The sequence below is a fragment of the Podarcis bocagei genome (assembly GCF_964188305.1).
Source record: "Podarcis bocagei genome assembly, chromosome: 5".
NCBI lineage: Eukaryota > Metazoa > Chordata > Lepidosauria > Squamata > Lacertidae > Podarcis > Podarcis bocagei.
In genome coordinates, this window is record NC_138129.1 from 30083998 (window position 1) to 30101015 (window position 17018).

General features: G+C 44.1%; 1 protein-coding gene across 1 annotated transcript in view; it reads right to left on the reverse strand.

Annotated features, from left to right (window-relative positions):
• The window catches only part of ITCH (itchy E3 ubiquitin protein ligase), a 53887-nt gene extending 46342 nt beyond the window's left edge, over nucleotides 1-7545 (reverse strand). Inside the window, exon 1 of the mRNA XM_081196123.1 lies at nucleotides 7417-7545. The gene's annotated coding sequence lies outside the window, so the exon portion shown is untranslated. The remainder of the gene's footprint in view (nucleotides 1-7416) is intronic.
• Between the last annotated feature and the right edge of the window lie 9473 nt (nucleotides 7546-17018).

Genomic DNA, 17018 nt, shown 5'->3' on the forward strand with positions numbered 1-17018 from the left:
ACACAGGTATAACTGCATTTTTCCTCATGATCGTAATAAGCATTATGTAACCTTGGTTTAAAAATTCAATTGCAGCCAAAATATAGGAAAACAAGTTTTTACTGTACTCCAGAGTAACTTGAGGTTATTATAATTCGAAGTGAAGAGGACAGAATACCTTATTCTGGTTAGTTTTACTTGCATGCATATCCCACAAGAAATATGCAATTTGTGAATAACAGCAGACCAAATTCTTTACCAAGACTCCATTCTACGAACTAATGCTTATAAGTGGAACCCTGTGCAGTACCTGGGATTTCAACAGGATTCAACATGGACACAAGCACTAAAGATAAAAGTGGTATAACTGTAATTAAATAAAATAATAAAACGAACTCCATTCTATTCCTCCTCCCATTATTTACCCACAGTAGTCAGAATTACATGTCCAAAGTACGGTCAGTATTCATTGGACAGTTGGGGAAGGGGTTGGCCCATTTATTTCATCTATTTTTCCCCTGCAAACCTCCAGTCAAGCCATACTCATAGAGCCATAAAAATAAATGGACTTAAGTTGTGACTAATTGAAATCCATCAGTTTCAACAGGTCTACTCCACATATGGCTTGGTGGATGCTACTCGTAATAAAAAAAGGTGTATGAGCTTAAAGTTTATAATATTTTTCTCAGCCTTGTCCAAACACCCAGAATTCCTAATAACTGAATTCATCAGAAATCTATCCTGTTAATGTTTTCTCTTGCAAGAGTACTTTTCTCTGATGTTCTCACGTTTTGCTTCCAACTGTGATGCTGTCATCCCTATTCAAACATCTGAAACCTTGCCATACAGCTGAAAATATATGAATCTGCTACTTTATCATGGGATATAAATTAAGCAGCTGAAGACCGAGAATCTGACGTGCCCACCCATAAAGGCAACCAACCTGTGCATCTTTGCATGCTTTGGCCTTGCCTCCTTCAAAACAGCTTCCACTGGGGTCAGGTAATTCTGCCACTTCTCTGTAATCTACAACTGGATTATCCAATCACTCCCAACGCAGTGGGAATTATAATCCCTCAGAGAATGTCCATGCTGCAACTGTGCATTAGTTGTTGCTCTGGCACTAGCCTCTTTTAATCAATATGTACATCTAGAATATAGTGTTTCACACAGATTGCTAGAGGATAGAGTCCTTTGAGGCAGATACTATTTACACATGCTAAAAACAAAGTTTTCAAGGATAAAGTTACAATTCTAATGTTATTTTCTTAAACAGCACCTCAGAAGACAAGGGAATCAGACAAGTTTAGAAAACAATGTACTATAGGACAGAATTAACAAGTTAGACAGAAATACTTTTCTGGAAATCAATTTCATAAACCTCTTTCATCTGGCCTTTGATTTTGTATATACTTTTTCCTTTATAGGAAAAAGACCCTAAATCACAATACCTGAATGCAGAAGGTCTTCAAGTTTAAACCTGTGCTCACAATGAGCCTGTAGCCTAGAAGTTTATTTATTTATTAACATTTATATTTAAAGAAACATTGACATTGCAATAAAGATCAGTGGGAACATTCAAACAACTGCTCCTGTTCCTTTATATACCGTATTTTTCGGACTATTGGACGCACCGGTCCATAGGACGCACCTAGATTTGGGGGGGGGAAATAAAGGCCAAAAAAATTTATCCCCCCCCCCCGCCAGGCGCGGGGCTGGGGCGGGGAAGCCCGAGCTTCCCCCTCCCCCAGAACGGGACCCAGAGCCATGCCGAAGCTGCGCGCAGCTTTGGCATCGCTCTGGGAGCTTGCGGGGCTGGGGGAGGAGGAAGCCTTCCGCCAGCCTCCAAACCATGTCGGGAGACAGCGGGATGGCGCGCTGCGCCTCTCCCGCTGTCCCCCGAGTTTGCGGGGCTGGGCCAGCCTTCTAACCAAGTCGGGGGACAGCGGGAAGGGCGCGCTGAGCCCCTGCCGCTGTCTCCCAAGTTTGCGGGGCTGGCGACGGGGAGGAGCAGGCTTCTCCCCCCGCCAGCCTTCTAACCAAGTCGGGGGACAGCGGGAATGGCGCGCTGCCCCCTGCCGCTGTCTCCCGAGTTTGCGGGGCTGGCGACGGGGAGGAGCAGGCTTCTCCCCCCGCCAGCCTTCTAGACAAGTCGGGGGACAGCGGCAAAGGCGCGCTGCGCCTCTCCCGCTGTCCCCCGAGTTTGCGGGGCTGGCGACGGGGAGGAGCAGGCTTCTCCCCCCGCCAGCCTTCTAGACAAGTCGGGGGACAGCGGCAAAGGCGCGCTGCGCCTCTCCCGCTGTCCCCCGAGTTTGCGGGGCTGGCGACGGGGAGGAGCAGGCTTCTCCCCCCGCCAGCCTTCTAGCCAAGTCGGGGGACAGCGGGAAAGGCGCGCTGCACCTCTCCCGCTGTCTCCCGAGTTTGCGGGGCTGGCGACGGGGAGGAGCAGGCTCCCCCCCCCCAGCCTTCTAACCAAGTCGGGGGACAGCGGGAATGGCGCGCTGCGCCTCTCCCGCTGTCTCCCGAGTTTGTGGGGCTGGCGGTGGGGCTCTCCTGAAGCCTGGAGGTTGTGGGGCTGGTGGGGGGGAGAAGCAGGCTTGCTTCTCCCACCCCCAGCCTCCAGATCAGGTCGGGGAATAGTGGGATGGCGGAGCGCTGCCATCCCGCTATTCCCCGACCTGATCTGGAGGTTGTGGGGATGGTGGGGGGGGGGAGAAGCAGGCTTGCTTCTCCCACCCCCAGCCTCCAGATCAGGTCGGGGAATAGCGGGATGGCGGAGCGCTGCCATCCCGCTATTCCCCGACCTGATCTGGAGGTTGTGGGGATGGTGGGGGGGAGCAGGCTTGCTTCTCCCACCCCCAGCCTCCAGATCAGGTCGGGGAATAGCGGGATGGCGGAGCGCTGCCATCCCGCTATTCCCCGACCTGATCTGGAGGTTGTGGGGATGGGGGGGGGAGAAGCAGGCTTGCTTCTCCCCCCCCCCAGCCTCCAGATCAGGTCGGGGAATAGCGGGATGGCGGCGCTTCGCCATCCCCCTATCCCCCGAGCTTGTGGGGCTGGGGGGGGAGAAGCAGGCTTGCTTCTCCCCCCGCCAGCCTCCAGATCAGGTCGGGGAATAGCGGGGTGGCGGCTCTGCGCCTCCCCGCTGTCCCCAGCTTTTGGGTGCAGGCTGCTGCCCGCAAGCCTTGCGAGCCCGCGGGACATCCCGCCGGGCTTGCAAGACTTGGGATAGCTTCCTGAAGCCTGGAGAGCGAGAGGGGTCGGTGCGCACCGACTCCTCTCGCTCTCCAGGCTTCAGCAAAAGCCTGCATTCGCACCATAGGACGCACACACATTTCCCCTTCATTTTTGGAGGGGAAAAAGTGCGTCCTATAGTGTGAAAAATACGGTAAATGCTTTTCATATTTGAGGTAAGAACAAACAGGTACTGTACAGCAAATTTCTCATAATTACAAACCAATTTCACAATCTGTAGGTCCATAATGAGCATAAGGACAACAAACTTGGGAATTATCTGGTTGCATTGGACAAGTTCCTAGTGACAAAGCCTATCATTATACGTGTCATCGCCTGGCAGTTTCAGAATCAGTGCCAAATACCACTGAACAAAGTAATCTACTATCTATGAAGTGGGGGAGACATTATGCCTTTTAAAGATAAGCCACCTTCTCTTATCTGTTTCTGAATGTACCATTTTTCAAAACAAAAAGTTTTCAAGCATCCTAACAAATGTATTTGAGGACACCTTCTTGTGTATCAGCATAGTTTTCACAAACAGCATTCCATAGATTTGCCCTTTGCTGAATTCCAAAGAATATGTTTTGCTCCTATACCAATAGATATTGATCCAACAAAGACCATCACCTTATCTATTCTATATAGCCTATTTCCACAAAGTGAAAACCGCGAAGTAAAGCAATGGTCATTGGTTCCAATGGCTTTAAAACCATTCATTACAGCAGAATTAGATCATCGTGGAGGATAAGTCTCCAAAATCCATGGATAATTATGTCTATCAAAAGCTATTAGCCATGACAGCTATCAGAACCTCCAGTTTCAGAGGCAGTATGCCTCAATACTAATTGTTATTAGTTATTGCTATCATGCCCTGTCTGTCAGGCACAGGAACTTTTGAGCGGTGTGCACCGTAATCAAAACACTTTAAACAGTGGTCTAATGCAATGTGTGAACAAGACATTTGTGTACACCCAATATGCAATACAAGATTATTTAGTTCACAATTTCAATGGCCTCTTTTACAAAACAACTTTGTTTTGGCAACAGCATCATTGTGTGTTATTGGCATTCATCCATTATAAATATTTGCCTGTTAGCTGCCAAATGAATCAGAACACAAGTAATTTTTGGTGAGACCTACAAAACCATGTCTGTTTTCAGTTTCCAAATTCAGGCTTTATGGTGCTATTTTTACATGAATATCAATTTATTATTCATATGCTTTGTAATAACAAAAAGTGCTAAATTTAAGACTGCAGAATGAAATACCTTTACTTGGAGCTAAGATTTATGAGTAGAACTTTCTTTTTAAATGACTTGTCCACAATTTAAATTCATTTTTAAATGTATTTTCAATAATAATTCACAAGCTTTTTTCAGACTTCCTATGTATTTAAAATATTTTGCAGGGCTACAAGATAAACTTTGCAATTTACTAAGGAGTAAAAGCCACCTAACTCAGTACAACTTACAGTGCAAGTGCACCTGAAAGTAAGGCCCAAACATAAGCATACAAAAAAGAAACAAGTCACCCTTACTTCTTAGTAAGCATGTACAGGATCAGGATTCAAGTGCAGTTGGTTTTAGACTTATACCAGTGATACAGTAAGTCCTACTGACTACAGCAATTTCTGTTTTAAGACATATTCCTCTCTTTTCGTACTGTTTCTCAAACATTTGTAACTTTATCCCAAGTGGTTACAAGCAAAGACGTCTCAAGATTCTGTTGTATTCATCTTTTAACATTTCTTGTCCAACTTGTAGCACAAGGTCCCTAGAGAGTGAGGCAATCTTTCAAGCACAACTACAAAATTACTGAGTAAAGAATAATAGGAAAAGAACAAAACAGGTTGTAAATAGATCTGTTGTGGTCAATAGGGCCAATTCCCAAGTAAGTATGTACAGGATTGCAACCTTCCTGTTCAATTAGTCATTGTAGAGCCTAACAAGTCACCTGATTTCAAGAGACTTAGGTCAAACGAATTCTGAACAGAATCTTGCTGAATGGCTGAAAACTTATGAACAGTTACATGAACTATTGGAATCAGAGGGGCTAACATTAGAGTAACCATTAGAAAGGCTTTATGTCCATATAGCAATTCCCCTCCTTACAGTGTAATATGCATCCAAGGAACTCTTCCCACACATTTGCTGCAATGAGACTGTTATTACTGGTAGTATAAAGCTTTGAAAACATTCCCATTAACATTTGAAATAATTTAAAATATTTAGCACCATCTAAATGCGGGGGTGGTGCTGTGGGTTAAACCACAGAGCCTAGGACTTGCCGATCAGAAGGTTGGCGGTTCGAATCCCCGCAACGGAGTGAGCTCCCATTGCTCGGTCCCAGCTCCTGCCAACCTAGCAGTTCGAAAGCACATCAAAGTGAAAGTAGATAAATAGGCACCGCTCCGGCGGGAAGGTAAACGGCGTTTCCGTGCGCTGCTCTGGTTCGCCAGAAGCGGCTTAGTCATGCTGGCCACATGACCCGGAAGCTGTATGCCGGCTCCCTCGGCCAATAAAGCGAGATGAGCACCGCAAACCCAGAGTTGGTCACGACTGGACCTAATGGTCAGGGGTCCCTTTACCTTTACCTTACCACCCATTCCAAATCCTGTAAGATGAAGGCTCTGCTGTTCAGTGTTTAATATTCAAAAACTATCTGAATTTAAAAGCAGTTCAGCCTTTTTAACTGGAACAACAGACACAACAGTTGCTAACAATCCTCAACTTTAGATTGATGACTTTCATATCAATTATGTACTGCATTTCATTATATTTATCTCTTGCCTGTTCTAAACTTAAGAGTAGCACCCCATAAGGTGACCTAAAGCCATCTAGCAAAAGCCAATCCACCCTTTATGCCGTAGGTATAGATGCAACATGTATATTTGCAAAGGCAAACATCATTAAAGCGTCAAGGGGATACTGTGTTTGTAACCACACAGGGACACAAGCCAAGAGAGTCTCAGTTGGTCAGGGCTGCGCTACACCTTTTGAAATGTACAAGATTTTCACAGCTAAGAGTTCCAAAACATCATTCCCCCCCCCAAGCCATCCAAACCCAATAACCTAAACAGCAGGATCTGCTTGGCTTCCTTAAAAAGTAGCAGGTGGAAGAGAAGAGAGTGCATTCCCTTGTATTTAACAACTGGTGCTGTCCCGATATGGCCGCTAGATGACAGAGACATACAGAAGCCAACGAGAATAAGAACAATCCAGGAAACAATATTCCGATAAATGCTAACGAAACTGGAATGGGTGAAAAGAGCCAAGAGCTGTGGACAGCAGCAAAGGATACACATAACTACAGCATGTACTTACACAAACAGCATTGGAGTGTCTCCCTGAGGCTGGGAACCTTCGGGTCACACATACACCCCCCCCCCCAGCTTTGCGTCCCAGACCAAAGGGCCACCCACCTCGGGACACCTCCATCCATCCCACCTACCCACCGGGCCTCGTCATCCTGACAACACAAGGTCGCGAAAAGGGGGACCGAGAAGAAAATTAAGCCATCTTGAGTGCACAATCCCTGCGAACAACTTCAGTGAAGGGGGAAAGAAAACGCCTACCGACGGCATAGCAGGAGAGGAAGGAAGAAGAGGCCGTAATGGGAGGGGATGTCTCCTTCCCACCCGCGCATCATCCCCAAACCCCTCAGTCTGAAGCTGTGAATGCCTCTCAGTCCACAGGTAAAGCGGGGAGGCACTGAGCCAGTGGCGTAGCGTGGGTTGTCAGCACCCGGGGCAAGGCAAGTAATTTGCGCCCCCTAACCCGTGGATTTGCGCCCCCTAACCCTAACCCCCAGAAGTTGCGCCCGGTGCGGCCGGCCCCCCCTGCACCCCCCACGCTACGCCACTGCACTGAGCTCACAGGCTGGAAGTGGGGGAGAGGGAGAGGGAGGGAAGAACGGGATCCCCTTCCCCTTCGAAGGATATAGGGCAGGACCCCACCCACCGCACCCCCTCCCTCCCCCTAAGCGAGGCTGCTGCACCTGCTGCCAGCCTTCCCCTCCTCGCCGCCCACCCTTCGCAAGCCAGGCCTACCTTGAGCTCCCCGCCCTGCCTCAGACGCCCCCTCCCTCGGCCTCGGTCTCGCCGCAGGCCCAGAAAGAAAAGCCTTCTTTCCCCCACCCCGCCCCCGCGGGCCCAGCTCCTCTACCGAGGCAGCCCGAAGAGCACACAGCAAGCTCCTCACCAGCTAGAAAGGCGACGGCTCCTCGCCTAAGATGGCAGCCAGTCCAAGTCCAACCTGAGGCGGCTTCTGTCCAAAGTCAGGCGCGCGAAAGACGCACGCGCATAACAAAGGCGGAAGGAGAAGGAGAAGCGAGCGGGCGCGAGGCAGAAGGCGGGACCCGGGAGCGACGACGAAGAGGAGGAGGAGGCGTACGCAGACGCAGGGGGGAAAAACGCGGCGGGACTACAATTCCCAGCATACGGTCAGAGAAGCCCGGCGCGCTCCGACTGGCTCCTCAGAGAAAGGGCTGGTTCAGTTCCACTCGCCAATGCCTGGCTTTCTCATTGGCTCTCGCTTTTGTTTCTGTTTACTCGAAAAAAGGAGTGGGTTGGATCCAGGGGAAAGGGCTTCTACAGGTTTCGTCCTGTTCTTAAGGTGGTGCCTGAAGGCTGTCAACTCTGCAGTTGAATTTAGCCAATTTCTGTTTCGAACTGTGGGGGAAACCGCTGTGGTTGACACGTGCCCCTGACTCATTTGCAAAAAACAGCAAGAGTCCTGGGGACTTAACACATTTATTATGGCACGAGCTTCTGTGAACCACGGTCCGTGCATCATGTTCTGATTTATAGGGGACCCTGTCCTCAATGTTATGTTCTTTAAGTATTCTATAAAGGTAAAGGACCCCTGACCATTAGGTCCAGTCGTGACCGACTCTGGGGTTGCGGCGCTCATCTCGCTTTATTGGCCGAGGGAGCCGGCGTACAGCTTCTGGGTCATGTGGCCAGCAGGACTAAGCCGCTTCTGGTGAACCAGAGCAGCGCACAGAAACGCCGTTTACCTTCCCGCCAGAGCGGTACCTATTTATCTACTTGTACTTTGACGTGCTTTCAAACTGCTAGGTTGGCAGGAGTTAAGTATTCTAGAAACACACAATTACAAGTGTATAGAAAACTCTGCAAGCATTAGGCTGACCTTCGCCCAGTTATTTGTTGCTGAGGTGGAAGGTAACACTGTAAGGAATTTATTTTATAGAATTTCCAATTGGTTTGCTAAGGTCAGCTCTGAAATCTTCGTGTCAGGAGTGATTTGTGAGACCACCCCGGGGCTCAGAAAAACCTGCCCTTTTCTGGTATAATGAAACCCAGCTTGCCTTAGCACAGAAGAAGAAGCCAAGTGGCAGTTTGAGGTGATCTGTGTGAACTAATATAAAAATATAGTTTGATTTTTCTCCTTGTTTAGTTACTTGTCCATTTCTAACTATTTGGATCTGTCATGATGATATCCAAACATAACTACTTTATCTGTGAAGAGGTAATGCAAATGTATAAAATTTACATTAAATGTGTTTCTTACAACATACTGGCCCATAGTCTTTCAGTAGCTGTTTCATATCAATTTGTATGGACAAAAGCAGGATTGTGTTGTTCCCCATACAATGGAATGGATATTTGATGGGACCAAACAGGAAAATAGCCTGTTTTATGATTTAAGTTTACATCACTGACAGAAAGAGTGAAAGGCAGAGGCGTCCTGAACATCCTTCAAAAGCGCAATCTAGTTATAACACAACAGGAAAAAAGCAGTACAAAGAAGAAAAAATGGCTAACTGAAGTAACTGGAAATCTTAAGGACATGGGAGAGAGGGTGTGATATCTCTGGCTTATGTTGTGCAGCTACACCAGTAAAGTTGGCTCTACAAGACAGCGCTACCTTTCCAGGAAGTATCCACCCTGAGAAGTACTGGTGTGCACAGAAAAACAGTTCTGACACATTGATGAATGTCAGTATTTGTAGTGCTAACAAACACCACATCACAAAGTAGCAACAATACTCCTCCTTTGATCAAGCCCTGCATCTGCCATTCTCCAGATCTCTTATATGTACTGCCTCAGTAGTAACTTTAACACTGTCTATGTGTTGTCTTTTATATGAAGACAAATTCAATGTAGTAATGTAGTGATTAGAACAGATATATTTTATTAGTAAGCAGGCACCACATATATGTACAACATCAATCAACTGATCTTAACATTCTCTGACAATCCTAAGTGACAGACTTGTTCTTAAGATTCTATTCAACTTAAAGATAACAGCAACATCTACAGTATATCCCTACTGTCAGTGTGACAGTTTCTCTTGCAAGTTCCAAAGATCTCTGAAGCCTTGGTAAAACTGAGCAGGGCCTTTAGTGTGGCTGTCCTGTTCTGTGGAACAGCATTCCTGTCAATATATGACAGGTACTCATTATCTTCACTTTCCCGATATAAATTAAGACTTTTTTTCCCCAACAGGCTTTGCCAGCTGGATAAATAGTTCTTTACCAGAAGTATCTACTTTGCTGGGGTTTTAGTTTTGTTTTAAATTTAGTTGCTGTGTATTTATGTTTTCAACAATTTTTAATAATATTATGTGTAAATCACCTTGAAATAGTTGTTTACAAGGTGATTAATAAATGAATAGTGATGGTGGTGGTGGTGATAAGCAGTAACATTGCTGGTTTGGAATTTTTTGTGATTTAGTAACAGGACTTAAATGCCTTATTATATGCTGCTTGCTATTCTTGCATACTAAAACCTCTTCTGCATACACCCAAATTTCTAGGGAATTTTATATGCTGCTTTACTGCCTGTACATTGATTTAAAATGAAACATTCTCTAATAAAAAGATTTGTGTAAGCAGAGCAGACTTTGGACTTTTTCTCTGAAGACGTGTTATTTCTGCATGACAGAGTTTTGCTTTTGTTCTTTACCATGGTGTTCCTGTTGTACCTTCCTGTTTTTCTTTCCTGCTTTTTTTTCAGCAGACATCATGAGGAAGAGCAGAGACTTTGAAATTATCCATCAGCAGTTGGCACCTGGACAGTAGATTGAGTAGGCACACAGGTCACCTCAGCGCAGACTGTCTCACTATAGTAAGATGTATTGAGTTTCTATTTACATAACAGTAATTCTGAGTTTCCATTTATGCTTATAAATTAACGTATGCAAACTTAAGCAAATAATTGTCCTCTTTTTCTTACGTTGCTTTCCCTCTTTTTTGGCAATGTGTAGTTTACTCAGTGCTCCCCCCCCCCGGGGGTACTCAAGGGCACGCAGTACCGGCCCTACTTTTTTTGTTGTTAAAAAGTATGACACTTACTGTAACAACTTCATGGTGAGTACTAGCACTTAGTTTTCTAGGAAAAAACCACTGGTTGTACTTACACCACACAGTGAGACAAGCACTTCTCACATGCATAAATATTCTCTTTTTTACTTTGCTATTATGATGTGATGCTAACATTTTTAACATACAGTTACAGATAGGTAGCCATGTTGGTCTGCCATAGTCAAAATAAAAAAATTCCTTCCAGTAGCACCTTAAAGACCAACTAAGTTAGTTCTTGGTATGAGCTTTCGTGTGCATGCACATTTCTTCAGATATTTTTAACATAACTTGAGTATAAAAACCACAGTAACTCTACATCATAATATATAGTCAAATAAAATAAAACCATTAAGTATCGCACCTCTGTCAGATTGGTACTTTTGATTGGTGCTGCACCAACAATGCATGAAAACTGCTGCAATCATCTTCTTTACCAATTGTGAGATGGGTGAAGTGTGAAACCTTCCCACACAATATGAAACTTAATTATACTTCATCCTTGATCTGAAGGAGTAACCTCTGTAGCTGTGATTGAATTTGTACTGCCACATGTTCTCAAAGTTGCCAGATGTTCTTGTGCAATTTCTTGATGATTAGACTTGAATAGCAAGATTTCAGTCTGGCAGATTTAATATTATGCTTACTAAGTGCTTCCTGAAGAACCAGGAACAGAAGCAAATGGATAAAATATTGGCTTTGAATGCAGGAATGTCAGATTCATATTTTCACTCGGTCAATTATTTATGCAGGTGGTTTTGGGTAAGTTTGTTTTGTAGAACTTATCATAATTCAATAACTGATGTAGAGTTGCTATAAAATTAAAAGAGGTAATGACTGCAAAGCACTTTCTATATCAAAATGTTGAAATCTTGATTAATAGAGTGTGAAGTTCTTGTTTACGCTCCCTCTTCTTTGTCTTAGTCCAAACATGTTTGACTTGTAGCAGGGATGTCCAACAGGTTGATGGCGATCTACTGGTAGATCCCCTGGAGGTTTTGGTAGATCACGGTTGATCACTGGCTCCCTTTCCTCAGCCAAGTTTGAGAACATGCTGCCACCCAAAAGAGTGGGCAGATGCTTATTAACTCTCACATTTTAAATTCCATTTTAGCTACTCCTGCTCACTATCAGATGATTCAAAAGAGAAAATAATAGGCCTTGCGATACATAGTAAAGCTGTGTATTCAGGACAGAGGTGATTATCATTTCCTGAAGAACAAGTAAGGTGATTTGAAAACATAGGTAATTAGATTGATCTGGTTATTATAAATATGTCAGCAATGATCAGGTCTCCTTCCACAATTTAGAAGATGAACAAAAAAAATCTAGGAGGGGAAATGACACCATCTAGAATCTATGTTGCTTTCAGAGGCCTCAACCAATTAGTAGCGTGCGGTGAATTTTTTCGTAGGGGAACAATTAGGGCCAGACATCAGTTTATGAGGACCATGGGGGGTGGGGAACACTACACGCATGATTTCATGACGGCCTGACATCGTGCATGTGAGCATTGTGCCTCCCTCCCTAAGCCAGGCAGAAGCTTCCTGGGCTTTGGGAAGGAAGCACCAGGCTTTAATACTCTAATTTACCAGGAACATTTAAAGGACTAGCCTGGTCCCCCTAGTCTGCACGCCACTGTTACCAATTCATTTGGCAAAGGGCCTAATCCAAGTCCACATGAGAGAACCTCCTTCCTCTCTCAAGGAAAGGAGAAGAGGGATTTCTCATATTGCCCTTCTGAGCTTTGGAGATCTCAGCAATGAGAAACTGCTCATTTCCAATTCCTAGTTGGGAGAAGAGAGAAGGTGGGTCCCCTATGGCATGCTGCTGAGCTGCAGGAGATTCAGAATCACTCTATCCTGAAGCAATATAAATAATACACACACATGTATACACATTTCCAAAGTGAGATTGAGACCTGATATTTCCTAGGATAAACCCATCCATCTAATTATTTATTTCAGAATATTTTTATTCTTCCATTTGATGAAATGATCATCAAGGCAGCTTACAATAGATTGTAATAACACACACACACATATACATATATATACATATATACATACATATATATATATATATAAACCCACACAACCCAGAAGCCCATTTTTATTAATTGTCTACATTTATATTCCCTCTTTCCTCCAAGGAGCTCAAGACAGCATAGATTATTCTTCCCTCTTCATTTTATTCTCACAACTACCTTGTGAGATCGGCTCAGAGATGGTGATGAACCCATGGTCATGCACTGAGCTTCAGTGGAAGCCTGGTCTCCCAGGTCCTCATCTGACAGTCTTACTACACTGGCTTAGCTTCCTGGCTGATGGCAGAGATCAAAATGTGCTTTCCTTTAAGCTTTCCAGCCCTAGGTCAACTGGAAGTTGGAAGAGAGTATCCTTTCTGACAGGTAGGCAAGCAAGGTCTCTGCAATTGTTCCTTCTGTGGTTGATGGATGGGGCCAGATTGCTCTCCCCTTTGCCATGATGTACTTCTTGGAAAGGTGTGTAGCCTCCCAGTGGTCCTTGGTCCCCTGGTCAATGTCAGATGCTTGAACATGCTTCCCTGTCATCCTCCATGTTCTGTGGCATGTTCAGAGGACTTCCAAAAAAGAATGGTGACCACAAATTATGGGAAGCCAGAAATGTGCAGACCTCTGATTTTATGGATGTCTGTGGATCACACTGTCAATTTCATCATGATCATCCCCCCAGCCTAGGATGTTTTGGGCTTACTTAGACCAGAGACGATCTATGCCATGGTCAATGTACCATCTGGTCTTAACAGTATTCTGGCTTCTGTCTAGGCTGCACGTCCTCCTGCTTAATACTTTTTATTTAGTAACCACTTGAAATTCCAATGCAGAGCTTTCTTTCCTCCAGTGTTGTGTCTTTTTTTATTGTGAACCTGAGAGCAGGGACTGTCTTACTACTGATATAAGATACCCATTTCTTTCATCTCAACCCTGCACCTTCAGCAGTGCTAAGAAGAATAAGTCCCCTTTGAGCATTATTACAGGGTGGGAAAGAGGATGCGAATTTAGAAGTGCAGGCATGGGGGTGGTAGAATAGGAATAGTTTTTTCCTCTCTCTGTCTCATCTTTTTGAAAGCCCACATCACCACACACTCGTGATTAAACAGAAGGTACAGAGCCATGTCTCACACTATTTGCTTAATTATCCATGCTTCTAGAATAATTAACAACTATGTTTATACACATCATTCCAGCAACTCCAGTTCTTACAGGACTTTGGCCATAAGGCTATTATTCAATATGGTTTTTTTGCCAATTATTTTTATAGATTTTCCAAAGTTTAACCCAATTATACAAATTATACCCAAAATAAAAGCAGTATATTGCTAGTTCAGTGGCTGCTGCTGCTGATTTATAAATGGTACATTAGTCTAACTGAACTGGCAATATTTTGCCTTTTTATTCTGTGATAGGCCAGTTTATTGATTCCACATATTTGCAAACTACAAACTCTAAAAGTGAAATGTGCTTAACATATTAAGAATTATTCACTATCAAAACTGTACTTGTAACAGAAACTATCTTTTGATTATAAGTTCTGGGGGTGGTGATACTATTACCATAATGCATTAGATGTGGTTTTATCACATTATTTTTCTCCAGAAATTAATCAAAATAAAGTTCTTATCCAACTGAAAGGCAACTTTTCTTTCCCATGGTTATAGAATATATCATATCTGCCCTCTGCTGGGGAGATCCATTTATATGCAAACAGATAACACACTCGGGAGCAAACAACGTACAGTGGTACCTCGGGTTACATACGCTTCAGGTTACATACGCTTCAGGTTACAGACTCTGCTAACCCAGAAATAGTGCTTCAGGTTAAGAACTTTGCTTCAGGATGAGAACAGAAATGAGAACAGTGCTCCGGCGGCTCGGCAGCAGCAGGAGGCCCCATTAGCTAAAGTGGAGCTTCAGGTTAAGAACAGTTTCAGGTTAAGAATGGACCTCCAGAACGAATTAAGTACTTAACCTGAGGTACCACTGTATAATGCTGAAAACATATTTATGAACCACATGGGCAGATCCATGCTATACATTTAAAGCAGACTCAATGCATAGTTAAAGCACATGACTTCATGCAAGGAAACTCTAGTTTGTTATGGGTGCTGGGAAAGGTAGCTCTGAAGGCTGCAGCATGCAGGGTGGGAAGTTTAATTCTTTTCCTCACCCACTAATCCTGATGCCAATTGCCTCCCTGTCAAACCTCCATGGGAACTTTCCTTCTGAAGCTAATAGCAGCAAATGTGGGAGGCGGGATTTCATTGGGATCGCAGCAGAGAAGAAAATGGCAAATGCTCCCTCCCCATTAGCTGTGGCCCTCATGTCAATCAGGCCCTATCCACCTGCTATTAATGTATAGATTATCTATGAGCAGATTAACACAAGGCTTGCACTTGCCCACCTGTTTAGGAAATTATGCTTATAAGAAGCAACCATTAAATTGAGCAGATAAGTGTGGATATTGCTGTAAACTGGGATGGAAGGGAATACTCTAGATGTCATCTGAGGGGTCTCTCAGGGCCCTGCAATTCTTGGTTGTAAGACTGAGCTTTGTTCAGAAGAGGGTTAATAGGAACATGCACAACAAACAGAGATTGGTTTACGGTCACAGTGCAGTGATCAATGAGTCATGGCTTCCCCAAAGAATCCTGGAAATGTAGTTTGTTAAGGGTGTTGAGAGTTGTTAGGAGGATCCTGTTCCCCAAAGAGAGCTATAATTCCCAAAATGGTTTAGCAATTAATCCCTTTTCCCAAGGTCCTCTTAGAATTGAAGCAGGGACAGAGATAATGTATCCAAACAATTCCCAGCTTCCATAACAAAGTATGCTTCCCAAGATTCTTGGCTGTTAAAAATGGTTTAATACTGCTTTCAGTGTATAGTGCAGACAGGGCCCCTATATGTCAGAAATAAAGTTTCTTTCCTAGCCACACCTTCTCAGTGGCATGATATGTTTATGGGGATGGAATGATTGGTGTGTTTTCACAGAATCTTCAAGGGAACCACCCTCCCTTGCCATCTGAAGTGGTTTCGTCCAGAAAAAGGTTTGCAGCAAAGTGAGAAATCGGCCTAAAAAATAGAAACTAAGGGAACCACAGTAATCACCCAACTAGAAGAGAGATTCAAAAGCCTTTCTAATAATTTTATTGGGATGGGGGGAAGCTGTTATCCTCACGTTTCTACTCCTCTCGTGGTTATCTCCAGATAAGCACGGCTCGCGTAAAAAGAGAAAATGTGATGGCAAAACAAAATTAAATAAATATAAATCCAGCCAATATAAACACATGGTGCATTACTTAACTGCCTTGGCTTGATGTGCCTGCATGGGATTGGTTGTTCCAGGGGGCAGTAAATGGACTCATGATCTGAGCTGGCAACCTGCACATTACCAGCAAGTAGGAGACATAGAGGATTACACTAAAAGAGCCTCTAGTGTTTAAGGTACAATGCAGTAGAGCAGACATATAAAACCTAGTGGTAAATATCTATATTACAGGACTCAGCATGATCCCACCAGGGATTGCTATTGCATTTGTGGCTTAGTGCAGGACAAAAGGGCTGAGCAAACAAAGCACATTGTTATTGCACATGTGAACATAAATATAAGTGATTCGTATATAAAATGTGGGAGGGCAAAGCTGAGCCTGGTATATTAAGAACAGTTGTGGAGTGACAAATGTGCTCAAAACCATGATCTTATACATATTTCCTGGATTGCATCCTTCTTTGTTCTCTTTAGTTTAGTCCTAGGAACTGTTCTGGGCTTGACAATCACTGCATCTCACTGTTTTCATAATGCTGTAAAATGTTTTTATAATGCTGGAGATCTTGATGTTGTCCCTAGACGTGAGAAGAGTAAGGCTGTTGTAATCCAGGGCACATTTACTTCCAAATAAATATACACATCACTGAGATGCACAGAAAAGAAACCATAAAGCACAACTTCTGTCAATCACTCTACTACCAAGACAGAGGAAGCTGTGCCTTGTGAAATATTCCCACTTCCCTTAAAAAACAACAACCATAGTTCTTTTGGGGACTGAATCTGGGAATCTTAGACCATGATAATTCATGGGAAACATATGGGCACAGGCTATGAAAACTTCAAAAGGTAAAAAAGGGCATCTTTCACTGTGTTAGCAAAATTTTATTTTTAACTGGATTCCTTTGATCATTCAAAGGCAAGTCTCTGGGCTGGGTTCACTAAATCAAACAAACAGCACTTCAAAGCTATCACTGATGTGACGGTCTGTCTCTCTTCTCAAAGCTGCACGCCTTGATCATTCAAGGATCACAGCAAAAGTTGGGCAGGATGGGCTGCAGTTCAGCAGACCACCTGCTTTGCCAGGACTAGTTCAAGACTGGTTCCTGAGGCAAACCACAAAATGGCACTCCTCCTCCCCACCAGGGAAGACGTGGTGAGTGAAAATCTAAATCAG